This window comes from Entelurus aequoreus, linkage group LG18, assembly GCF_033978785.1.
Source record: "Entelurus aequoreus isolate RoL-2023_Sb linkage group LG18, RoL_Eaeq_v1.1, whole genome shotgun sequence".
Taxonomy (NCBI): Eukaryota; Metazoa; Chordata; class Actinopteri; order Syngnathiformes; family Syngnathidae; genus Entelurus; species Entelurus aequoreus.
Window position 1 is genome coordinate 6387182 of NC_084748.1, and position 12500 is coordinate 6399681.

General features: G+C 37.6%; 1 pseudogene; it reads left to right on the forward strand.

The window, feature by feature from the left end:
- LOC133633747 (slit homolog 1 protein-like) overlaps positions 1-12500 on the forward strand; it is a 101774-nt pseudogene that overhangs the window by 60125 nt on the left and 29149 nt on the right.

Sequence of the window (12500 nt, forward strand, 5' to 3'; positions counted from 1 at the left end):
TTGGTTGAAAAATGTTGGAATTGTGGAAGTTTTAAAAAATGGACAATTAATTTTGAATGGGGAAAATGTCCCTGGAAACAAGGAATTCTTAGAAAGCCGGGAATGTTTTTTTAATTGTTGAAGGAGAGCACACACTTCCTGGATATGTTGAAGGTGGAATGATTTGATCGGTTCAAAAATGTGGGAATTGTGAAAGTTTAAAAAATGGACAATTCATTTTGAATGGGGAAAATGTCCCTGGAAAATGTGAATTCTTGAAATTCCAGGATTTTTTTTTTATTGTTGAGAGAGAACACACAATTCCTGAATATGTTGAAGGTGGAATAGTTTGAATTGGTTGAAAAATGTTGGAATTGTGGAAGTTTTAAAAAATGGACAATTAATTTTGAATGGGGAAAATGTCCCTGGAAACAAGGAATTCTTTGAAAGCTGGGAATTTTTTTTAATTGTTGAAGGAGAGCATACAATTCCTGGATATGTTGAAGGTGGAATGATTTGATCGGTTCAAAAATGTGGGAATTGTGGAAGTTTAAAAAATGGACAATTCATTTTGAATGGGGAAAATGTCCCTGGAAACTTGCAGTTCTTGGAAATCCTGGAATTTCTTAACATTTTTGAAGGAGAGCACACAATTCCTCAAGATGTTGAAGGTGGAATAGTTTGAATCGGTTGAAAAATGTTGGAATCGTGGAAAGTTAAAAAATGGACAATTCATTTTGAATGGTGAAAATGTCCCTGGAAAATGGGAATTCTTGGAAATCCGGGAATTAGTTTTTTAATTGTTGAAAGAGAGCACACACTTCCTGAATATGTTGAAGCTGGAATGGTTTGAATCGGTTGAAAAATGTGGGAATTGTGGAAGTTTAGAAAATGGACAATTCATTTTGAATGGGGAAAATGTCCCTGGAAAATGGGAATTCTTGAAATTCCAGGATTTTTTTTTTAAGTTGTTGAAGAAGAGCACACACTTCCTGAATATGTTGAAGGTGGAATGATTTGAATCGGTTGACAAATGTGGGAATTGTGGAAGTTGAAAAAAATTGACAAATAATTTTGAATGGGGAAAATGTCCCTGGAAAATGGGAATTCTTGAAATTCCGGGAATTTTTTTTTAAAGTTGTTGAAGGTGAGCACACACTTCCTGAATATGTTGAAGGTGGAATGGTTTGAATCGGTTGAAAAATGTTGGAATTGTGGAAGTTTTAAAAAATGGACAATTCATTTTGAATGGGGAAAATGTCCCTGGAAAATGGGAATTCTTGAAATTCCAGGATTTTTTTTTTTTATTGTTGAGAGAGAACACACAATTCCTGAATATGTTGGAGGTGGAATGGTTTGAATTGGTTGAAAAATGTTGGAATTGTGGAAGTTTTAAAAAATGGACAATTAATTTTGAATGGGGAAAATGTCCCTGGAAACAAGGAATTCTTAGAAAGCCGGGAATTTTTTTTTAATTGTTGAAGGAGAGCATACAATTCCTGGATATGTTCAAGGTGGAATGATTTGATTGGTTGAAAAATGTGGGAATTGTGAAAGTTTAAAAAATGGACAATTCATTTTGAATGGTGAAAATGTCCCTGGAAAATGGGAATTCTTGGAAATCCGGGAATTTGTTTTTTAATTGTTGAAAGAGAGCACACACTTCCTGAATATGTTGAAGCTGGAATGGTTTGAATCGGTTGAAAAATGTTGGAATTGTGGAAGTTTAGAAAATGGACAATTCATTTTAAATGGGGAGAATGTCCCTGGAAAATGGGAATTCTTGAAATTCCAGGATTTTTTTTTTAAGTTGTTGAAGGAGAGCACACACTTCCTGAATATGTTGAAGCTGGAATGATTTGAATTGGTTGAAAAATGTGGGAATTGTGGAAGTTGAAAAAAATTGACAAATAATTTTGAATGGGGAAAATGTCCCTGGAAAATGGGAATTCTTGGAAATCCGGGAATTTGTTTTTTAATTGTTGAAAGAGAGCACACACTTCCTGAATATGTTGAAGCTGGAATGGTTTGAATCGGTTGAAAAATGTGGGAATTGTGGAAGTTTAGAAAATGGACAATTCATTTTGAATGGGGAAAATGTCCCTGGAAAATGGGAATTCTTGAAATTCCAGGATTTTTTTTTTAAGTTGTTGAAGGAGAGCACACACTTCCTGAATATGTTGAAGGTGGAATGATTTGAATCGGTTGACAAATGTGGGAATTGTGGAAGTTGAAAAAAATTGACAAATAATTTTGAATGGGGAAAATGTCCCTGGAAAATGGGAATTCTTGAAATTCCGGGAATTTTTTTTTAAAGTTGTTGAAGGTGAGCACACACTTCCTGAATATGTTGAAGGTGGAATGGTTTGAATCGCTTGAAAAATGTTGGAATTGTGGAAGTTTTAAAAAATGGACAATTCATTTTGAATGGGGAAAATGTCCCTGGAAAATGGGAATTCTTGAAATTCCAGGATTTTTTTTTTTATTGTTGAGAGAGAACACACAATTCCTGAATATGTTGGAGGTGGAATGGTTTGAATTGGTTGAAAAATGTTGGAATTGTGGAAGTTTTAAAAAATGGACAATTAATTTTGAATGGGGAAAATGTCCCTGGAAACAAGGAATTCTTAGAAAGCCGGGAATTTTTTTTTAATTGTTGAAGGAGAGCATACAATTCCTGGATATGTTCAAGGTGGAATGATTTGATTGGTTGAAAAATGTGGGAATTGTGAAAGTTTAAAAAATGGACAATTCATTTTGAATGGTGAAAATGTCCCTGGAAAATGGAAATTCTTGGAAATCCGGGAATTTGTTTTTTAATTGTTGAAAGAGAGCACACACTTCCTGAATATGTTGAAGCTGGAATGGTTTGAATCGGTTGAAAAATGTTGGAATTGTGGAAGTTTAGAAAATGGACAATTCATTTTAAATGGGGAGAATGTCCCTGGAAAATGGGAATTCTTGAAATTCCAGGATTTTTTTTTAAGTTGTTGAAGGAGAGCACACACTTCCTGAATATGTTGAAGCTGGAATGATTTGAATTGGTTGAAAAATGTGGGAATTGTGGAAGTTGAAAAAAATTGACAAATAATTTTGAATGGGGAAAATGTCCCTGGAAAATGGGAATTCTTGAAATTCCGGGAATTTTTTTTTAAAGTTGTTGAAGGTGAGCACACACTTCCTGAATATGTTGAAGGTGGAATGATTTGAATCTGTTGAAAAATGTTGGAATTGTGGAAGTTTAAAAAACGGACAAATAATTTTGAATGGGGAAAATGTCCCTGGAAAATGGTAATTCTTGAAATTCCAGGAATTATTTTTTTAAGTTGTTGAAGGAGAGCACACACTTCCTGAATATGTTGAAGGTGGAATGATTTGAATCGGTTGACAAATGTGGGAATTGTGGAAGTTGAAAAAAATTGACAAATAATTTTGAATGGGGAAAATGTCCCTGGAAAATGGTAATTCTTGAAATTCTGGGAATTTTTTTTTAAGTTGTTGAAGGAGAGCACACACTTCCTGAATATGTTGGAGGTGGAATGATTTGAATCGGTTGACAAATGTGGGAATTGTGGAAGTTGAAAAAAATTGACAAATTATTTTGAATGGGGAAAATGTCCCTGGAAAATGGGAATTCTTGAAATTCTGGGAATTTTTTTTTTTAAGTTGTTGAAGGTGAGCACACACTTCCTGAATATGTTGAAGGTGGAATGATTTGAATCTGTTGAAAAATGTTGGAATTGTGGAAGTTTAAAAAATGGACAAATAATTTTGAATGGGGAAAATGTCCCTGGAAAATGGGAATTCTTGAAATTCCAGGATTTTTTTTTTAAGTTGTTGAAGGTGAGCACACACTTCCTGAATATGTTGAAGGTGGAATGATTTGAATCTGTTGAAAAATGTTGGAATTGTGGAAGTTTAAAAAATGGACAATTCATTTTGAATGGGGAAAATGTCCCTGGAAAATGGTAATTCTTGAAATTCCAGGAATTATTTTTTTTAAGTTGTTGAAGGTGAGCACACACTTCCTGAATATGTTGAAGGTGGAATGATTTGAATCTGTTGAAAAATGTTGGAATTGTGGAAGTTTAAAAAATGGACAAATAATTTTGAATGGGGAAAATGTCCCTGGAAAATGGGAATTCTTGAAATTCCAGGATTTTTTTTTAAGTTGTTGAAGGTGAGCACACACTTCCTGAATATGTTGAAGGTGGAATGATTTGAATCTGTTGAAAAATGTTGGAATTGTGGAAGTTTAAAAAATGGACAATTCATTTTGAATGGGGAAAATGTCCCTGGAAAATGGTAATTCTTGAAATTCCAGGAATTATTTTTTTTAAGTTGTTGAAGGTGAGCACACACTTCCTGAATATGTTGAAGGTGGAATGATTTGAATCGGTTGACAAATGTGGGAATTGTGGAAGTTGAAAAAAATTGACAAATAATTTTGAATGGGGAAAATGTCCCTGGAAAATGGGAATTCTTGAAATTCCGGGAATTTTTTTTTTAAGTTGTTGAAGTTGAGCACACACTTCCTGAATATGTTGAAGGTGGAATGATTTGAATCTGTTGAAAAATGTTGGAATTGTGGAAGTTTAAAAAATGGACAATTCATTTTGAATGGGGAAAATGTCCCTGGAAAATGGGAATCCTTGAAATTCCAGGATTATTTTTTTTAAGTTGTTGAAGGTGAGCACACACTTCCTGAATATGTTGAAGGTGGAATGATTTGAATCGGTTGACAAATGTGGGAATTGTGGAAGTTGAAAAAAATTGACAAATAATTTTGAATGGGGAAAATGTCCCTGGAAAATGGGAATTCTTGAAATTCCGGGAATTTTTTTTTTAAGTTGTTGAAGTTGAGCACACACTTCCTGAATATGTTGAAGGTGGAATGATTTGAATCTGTTGAAAAATGTTGGAATTGTGGAAGTTTAGAAAATGGACAATTCATTTTGAATGGGGAAAATGTCCCTGGAAAATGGGAATCCTTGAAATTCCAGGATTATTTTTTTTAAGTTGTTGAAGGAGAGCACACACTTCCTGAATATGTTGAAGGTGGAATGATTTGAATCTGTTGAAAAATGTTGGAATTGTGGAAGTTTTAAAAATGGACAAATAATTTTGAATGGGGAAAATGTCCCTGGAAAATGGTAATTCTTGAAATTCCAGGAATTATTTTTTTTAAGTTTTTGAAGGTGAGCACACACTTCCTGAATATGTTGAAGGTGGAATGGTTTGAATCGGTTGAAAAATGTTGGAATTGTGGAAGTTTTAAAAAATGGACAATTCATTTTGAATGGGGAAAATGTCCCTGGAAAATGGGAATTCTTGAAATTCCAGGATTTTTTTTTTATTGTTGAGAGAGAACACACAATTCCTGAATATGTTGAAGGTGGAATGGTTTGAATTGGTTGAAAAATGTTGCAATTGTGGAAGTTTTAAAAAATGGACAATTAATTTTGAATGGGGAAAATGTCCCTGGAAACAAGGAATTCTTAGAAAGCCGGGAATTTTTTTTTAATTGTTGAAGGAGAGCATACAATTCCTGGATATGTTGAAGGTGGAATGATTTGATCGGTTCAAAAATGTGGGAATTGTGAAAGTTTAAAAAATGGACAATTCATTTTGAATGGGGAAAATGTCCCTGGAAACTTGCAGTTCTTGGAAATCCGGGAATTTCTTAACATTTTTGAAGGAGAGCACACAATTCCTCAAGATGTTGAAGGTGGAATAGTTTGAATCGGTTGAAAAATGTTGGAATCGTGGAAAGTTAAAAAATGGACAATTAATTTTGAATGGGTGAAAATGTCCCTGGAAACTGGGAATTCTTGGAAATCCGGGAATTTTTTTTAATTGTTGAAGGAGAGCATGCAATTCCTGTATATGTTGAAGGTGGAATGGTTTGAATCGGTTGAAAAATGTGGGAATTGTTGAAGTTGAAAAAATGGACAATTAATTTTGAATGGGTGAAAATGTCCCTGGAAACTGGGAATTCTTGGAAATCCGGGAATTTTTTTAAATTGTTGAAGGAGAGCACACAATTCCTCCAAATGTCGAAGCTGGAATGGTTTGAATCGGTTGAAAAATGTTAGAATTGTGGAAGTTTAGAAAATGGACAATTCATTTTGAATGGGAAAAATGTTCCTGGAAAACCTGGAATTCTGGGAAATCTGGGAAGTTTTGGAATTTGTGATGGGAAAACCCGCAATTCCAGAATAGGCTGAACACAGTTGAAATGGGATGAAATATGTGAAAGGTGTATTCAAACGAAAAACGGTTGGAAATAGGGTTTGAAAATAACAGGGATTCCTGGAAATTTTTTGAATGTGGAAAAATGGTTGTTTGAATGTCTAGGATGAGTTGAATGTGTTGAAGATGGAATGGTTTGAATCAGTTGAAAAATGTGGGAATTGTGGAAGTTTAAAAAATGGACAATTCATTTTGAATAGGGAAAATGTCCCTGGAAACCAGGAATTCTTGAAATTCCGGGAATTTTTTTTAAGTTGTTGGAGGTGAGCACACACTTCCTGAATATGTTGAAGGTGGAATGATTTGAATCGGTTGAAAAATGTGGAAATGGTGGAAGTTTGAAAAATGGCCAGTTCATTTTGAATGGGAAAAATGTCCAGGAAAACTTGGAATTCTGGGAAATCCGGGAATTTCTTTAAAGTTTTGAAGGAGAATACACAATTCCTGTATATTTTGAAGGTGGAATGGTTCGAATCGGTTCAAAAATGTGGGAATTGTTGAAGTTGAAAAAATGGACAATTCCTTTTGAATGGGGAAAATGTCCCTGGAAAATGGGAATTCTTGAAATTCCGGGAATTTTTTTTTTAAGTTGTTGAAGGTGAGCACACACTTCCTGAATATGTTGAAGGTGGAATGATTTGAATCGGTTGAAAAATGTGGAAATGGTGGAAGTTTGAAAAATGGCCAGTTCATTTTGAATGGGAAAAATGTCCAGTAAAACTTGGAATTCTGGGAAATCCGGGAATTTCTTTAAAGTTTTAAAGGAGAATACACAATTCCTGTATATGTTGAAGGTGGAATGGTTCGAATCGGTTCAAAAATGTGGGAATTGTGGAAGTTTGAAAAATGGACAATTCATTTTGAATGGGGAAAATTTCCCTGGAAAATGGGAATTCTTGAAATTCCGGGAATTTTTTTTTAAGTTGTTGAAGGTGAGCACACAATTCCTGAATATGTTGAAGGTGGAATGATTTGAATCGGTTGAAAAATGTGGAAATGGTGGAAGTTTGAAAAATGGCCAGTTCATTTTGAATGGGAAAAATGTCCAGTAAAACTTGGAATTCTGGGAAATCCGGGAATTTCTTTAAAGTTTTAAAGGAAAATACACAATTCCTGTATATGTTGAAGGTGGAATGGTTCGAATCGGTTAAAAAATGTGGGAATTGTGGAAGTTTAAAAAATGGACAATTCATTTTGAATGGGGAAAATGTCCCTGGAAAATGGGAATTCTTGAAATTCCGGGAATTTTTTTTTTAAGTTGTTGAAGGTGAGCACACACTTCCTGAATATGTTGAAGGTGGAATGATTTGAATCGGTTGAAAAATGTGGAAATGGTGGAAGTTTGAAAAATGGCCAGTTCATTTTGAATGGGAAAAATGTCCAGGAAAACTTGGAATTCTGGGAAATCCGGGAATTTCTTTAAAGTTTTAAAGGAGAATACACAATTCCTGTATATGTTGAAGGTGGAATGGTTCGAATCGGTTCAAAAATGTGGGAATTGTGGAAGTTTAAAAAATGGACAATTCATTTTGAATGGGGAAAATTTCCCTGGAAAATGGGAATTCTTGAAATTCCGGGAATTTTTTTTTAAGTTGTTGAAGGTGAGCACACAATTCCTGAATATGTTGAAGGTGGAATGATTTGAATCGGTTGAAAAATGTGGAAATGGTGGAAGTTTGAAAAATGGCCAATTCATTTTGAATGGGAAAAATGTCCAGGAAAACTTGGAATTCTGAGAAATCCGGGAATTTCTTTAAAGTTTTGAAGGAGAATACACACTTCCTGTATATGTTGAAGGTGGAATGGTTCGAATCGGTTCAAAAATGTGGGTATTGTTGAAGTTGAAAAAATGGACAATTCATTTTGAATGGGGAAAATGTCCCTGGAAAATGGGAATTCTTGAAATTCCGGGAATTTTTTTTTAAGTTGTTGAAGGTGAGCACACACTTCCTGAATATGTTGAAGGTGGAATGATTTGAATCGGTTGAAAAATGTGGAAATGGTGGAAGTTTGAAAAATGGCCAGTTCATTTTGAATGGGAAAAATGTCCCGGAAAACTTGGATTTCTGGGAAATCTGGGAATTTTTGGAATTTGTCAAGGGAAAACCTGCGATTCGTGAATAGGCTGAACAGTTTGAAGTTGGAACGGTTTGAATCGGACGGAAAATGTGGAAGGGCGAGCAGACACATTACAATGGTTTTCCATTCTGGCTCTAAAATGTATCATAATTTCGCCTTGCAGAGCGGAAAGCTTCTCCGAATTGTTATCCGATTCGCTTCAAAACCACAACAGTGTGAGTGCGCAGGAAGACAAGTAGACGCTGTTAACCCTGAATCCGTCCTCACAGGAACCTCTTGGCCAATCCTTTCAACTGTGACTGTCGCCTCTCCTGGTTTGGGGCGTGGCTTCGGAGCCGGCGAATCGTGACCGGCAATCCTCGCTGCCAAAGCCCCGCCTTCCTACGGGAGATCCCCCTGCAGGACGTGGCCGTGCCAGACTTCCGCTGCCAAGACCTTGGTAAGAATCTCCGACATATCTTGAACACAGGTGTCACACCCGGGGCCCCGGGGCCACATCCGGCCTGCTTGGTCATTTAATGTGGCCTGCAAAGTCATTTCATATGGGCCGTTACATGTTTCCTGCTTAATGTGGTCTGACAAATAATTTTATGTGGCCTCACATATTATTGTAAGTGGCCTATCACATCATTTATGTGGTTTGTCACATCATTTAATGTGGCCCGCCTTGTCATTTTATTTAGACCGCCACATTATTTCTGTGGCCTGCCAAACAATTTACGTCGTCCGCCACATTATTTTCGTGGCCTCACGTATTATTGTAAGTGGCCTACCACATTATTTATGTGGTTCGTCACATCATTTAAAGTGGCCCGCTTTGTCATTTTATTTAGGCCGCCACATTATTTCTGTGGCCTGCCAAACAATTTACGTCGTCCGCCACATTATTTTTGTGGCCTCACGTATTATTGTAAGTGGCCTACCACATTATTTATGTGGTTCGTCACATCATTTAAAGTGGCCCGCCTTGTCATTTTATTTAGGCCGCCACATTATTTCTGTGGCCTGCCAAACAATTTACGTCGTCCGCCACATTATTTTCGTGGCCTCACGTATTATTGTAAGTGGCCTACCACGTCATTTATGTGGTTCGTCACATCATTTAATGTGGCCCGCTTTGTCATTTTATTCAGGCCGCCACTTTATTTTCGTGGCCTCACATATAATTGTAAGTGGCCTACCACATCATTTATGTGGTTCGTCACATCATTTAATGTGGCCCGCCTTGTCATTTTATTTAGGCCGCCACATTATTTTTCTGGCCTGCCAAACAATTTACGTGGTCCGCCACATTATTTTTGTGGCCTCACATATTATTGTATGTGGCCTACCACATTATTTATGTGGTTCGTCACATCATTTAAAGTGGCCCGCCTTGTCATTTTATTTAGGCCGCCACATTATTTCTGGCCTGCCAAACAATTTACGTGGTCCGCCATATTATTGTATGTGGCCTACCACATTATTTATGTGGTTCGTCACATCATTTAAAGTGGCCCGCTTTGTCATTTTATTCAGGCCGCTACCTTATTTTCGTGGCCTCACATATTATTGTATGTGGCCTACCACGTCATTTATGTGGTTCGTCACATCATTTAAGTTGGCCCGCCTTGTCATTTTATTTAGGCCGCCACATTATTTTTGTGGCCTGCCAAACAATTTTCGTAGTCCGCCACATTATTTTTGTGGCCTCACATATTATTGTAAGTGGCCTACCACGTCATTTATATGGTTCGTCACATCATTTAAAGTGGCCCGCCTTGTCATTTTGAGGCTGCTACATTATTCTTTGTGGCCTGCCAAATAATTTACGTGGTTTAATCACATCAGTTAAAGTGGCCTGCCACATAACTTATATACTCCACCACTTTATTTTGCTTGGCCTGCCAAATTATTTTATATTAACTGCTATGTCATTAATGTGGTCTGCTACTTTATTTTATGTGGCCTCAAGTATCATTTTAGGTAGCCTACCAGTAGTTCATCACATCAGTTAAAGTGGCCCGCCATGTAAATTTTTTGTAGGCAGCTACATTATTTTGCCTGGCCTGCCACATAATGTATGTAGTCCGCCACTTTATTTTGATTGGCCTGCCAAATTATTGTATATGGTCTGCCAAATCATTTTATGTGGCCTTACATATTTTTCTATGTGGCCTACCACATCATTTATGTGGTTCGTAACATCAGTTAAAGTGGCCCGCCATATCATATTATGTAGGCTGCTACCTTATTTATCATGGCTTGTCACATAATTAAAGTGGTCCACCACTTTATTTCATGTGGCCTTCCAAATTTTTTAAATGGCCTGTCACATTATTAGTTTGTCATTTTATGTAGTCCGCCAGTTTATTTTGGGTGGCCTGCCAAATTATTTTAATTGGCCTCAAATATTTTTTAAGTGACCTACCACATCATTTATGTGGTTCGTAACATCAGTTAAGGTGGCCTGCCATGTCATATTGTAAAGGCTGCTACATTATTTATTGTGGCCTGTCACGTAATATAATGTGGTCCACCACTTTATATTGTGTGGCCTGCCAAATTGTTTATGTGACTTTACATATTATTTAATGTGGCCCACCACATCATTTATGTTGTCTGTCACATCAGTTAAAGTGGCCTGCCCTGTCAGAATATGTAGGCTGCTACATTATTTATTGTGGCCTTTGATGCTCCTTCTGACCTAATACTAGCTTGTTTTTTGTGTACACTTGACTGGACTGACTTGGATATTTCCCAGTGGTCTTGAAGGCAGCACTGGTCTGTTCAAGTGTAAGTGGAATATTTCCCAGTGGTCTTGAAGGCAGCATTGGACTGTTCAAGGGGCCTGCCAAATTGTTTTATGTGGCCTGTCACATTATTTTATGTGGGATATTTCCCAGTGGTCTTGAAGGCAGCACTGGACTGTTAAAGTGTAAGTGGGATATTTCCTAGTGGTCGCGAAGGCAGCACTGGACTGTTCAAGTGTAAGTGGGATATTGCCCAGTGTTCTTGAAGGCAGCACTGGACTGTTCAAGTGTAAGGGGGATATTTCCCAGTGGTCCTGAAGGCAGCACTGGACTGTTCAAGTTTAAGTGGGATATTTCCCAGTGTTCTTGAAGGCAGCACTGGACTGTTCAAGTGTAAGTGGGATATTTCCCAGTGTTCTTGAAGGCAGCACTGGACTGTTTAAGTGTAAGTGGGATATTTCCCAGTGGTCTTGAAGGCAGCATTGGACTGTTCAAGGGGCCTGCCAAATTGTTTTATGTGGCCTGTCACATTATTTTATGTGGGATATTTCCCAGTGGTCTTGAAGGCAGCACTGGACTGTTAAAGTGTAAGTGGGATATTTCCTAGTGGTCACGAAGGCAGCACTGGACTGTTCAAGTGTAAGTGGGATATTGCCCAGTGTTCTTGAAGGCAGCACTGGACTGTTCAAGTGTAAGTGGGATATTTCCCAGTGGTCCTGAAGGCAGCACTGGACTGTTCAAGTTTAAGTGGGATATTTCCCAGTGTTCTTGAAGGCAGCACTGGACTGTTCAAGTGTAAGTGGGATATTTCCCAGTGTTCTTGAAGGCAGCACTGGACTGTTTAAGTGTAAGTGGAATATTTCCCAGTGGTCCTGAAGGCAGCACTGGACTGTTCAAGTGTAAGTGGGATATTTCCCAGTGTTCTTGAAGGCAGCACTGGACTGTTCAAGTGTAAGTGGGATATTTCCCAGTGTTCTTGAAGGCAGCAGTGGACAGTTGAAGTGTAAGTGGGATATTGCCCAGTGGTCCTGAAGGCAGCACTGGACTGTTCAAATGTAAGTGGGATATTTCCCAGTGTTCTTGAAGGCAGCACTGGACTGTTCAAGTGTAAGTGGGATATTTCCCAGTGGTCCTGAAGGCAGCACTGGACTGTTCAAGTTTAAGTGGGATATTTCCCAGTGTTCTTGAAGGCAGCACTGGACTGTTCAAGTGTAAGTGGGATATTTCCCAGTGTTCTTGAAGGCAGCACTGGACTGTTTAAGTGTAAGTGGGATATTTCCCAGTGGTCCTGAAGGCAGCACTGGACTGTTCAAGTTTAAGTGTGATATTTCCCAGTGTTCTTGAAGGCAGCACTGGACTGTTCAAGTGTAAGTGGGATATTTCCCAGTGTTCTTGAAGGCAGCAGTGGACAGTTGAAGTGTAAGTGGGATATTTCCCAGTGGTCCTAAGGGCAGCACT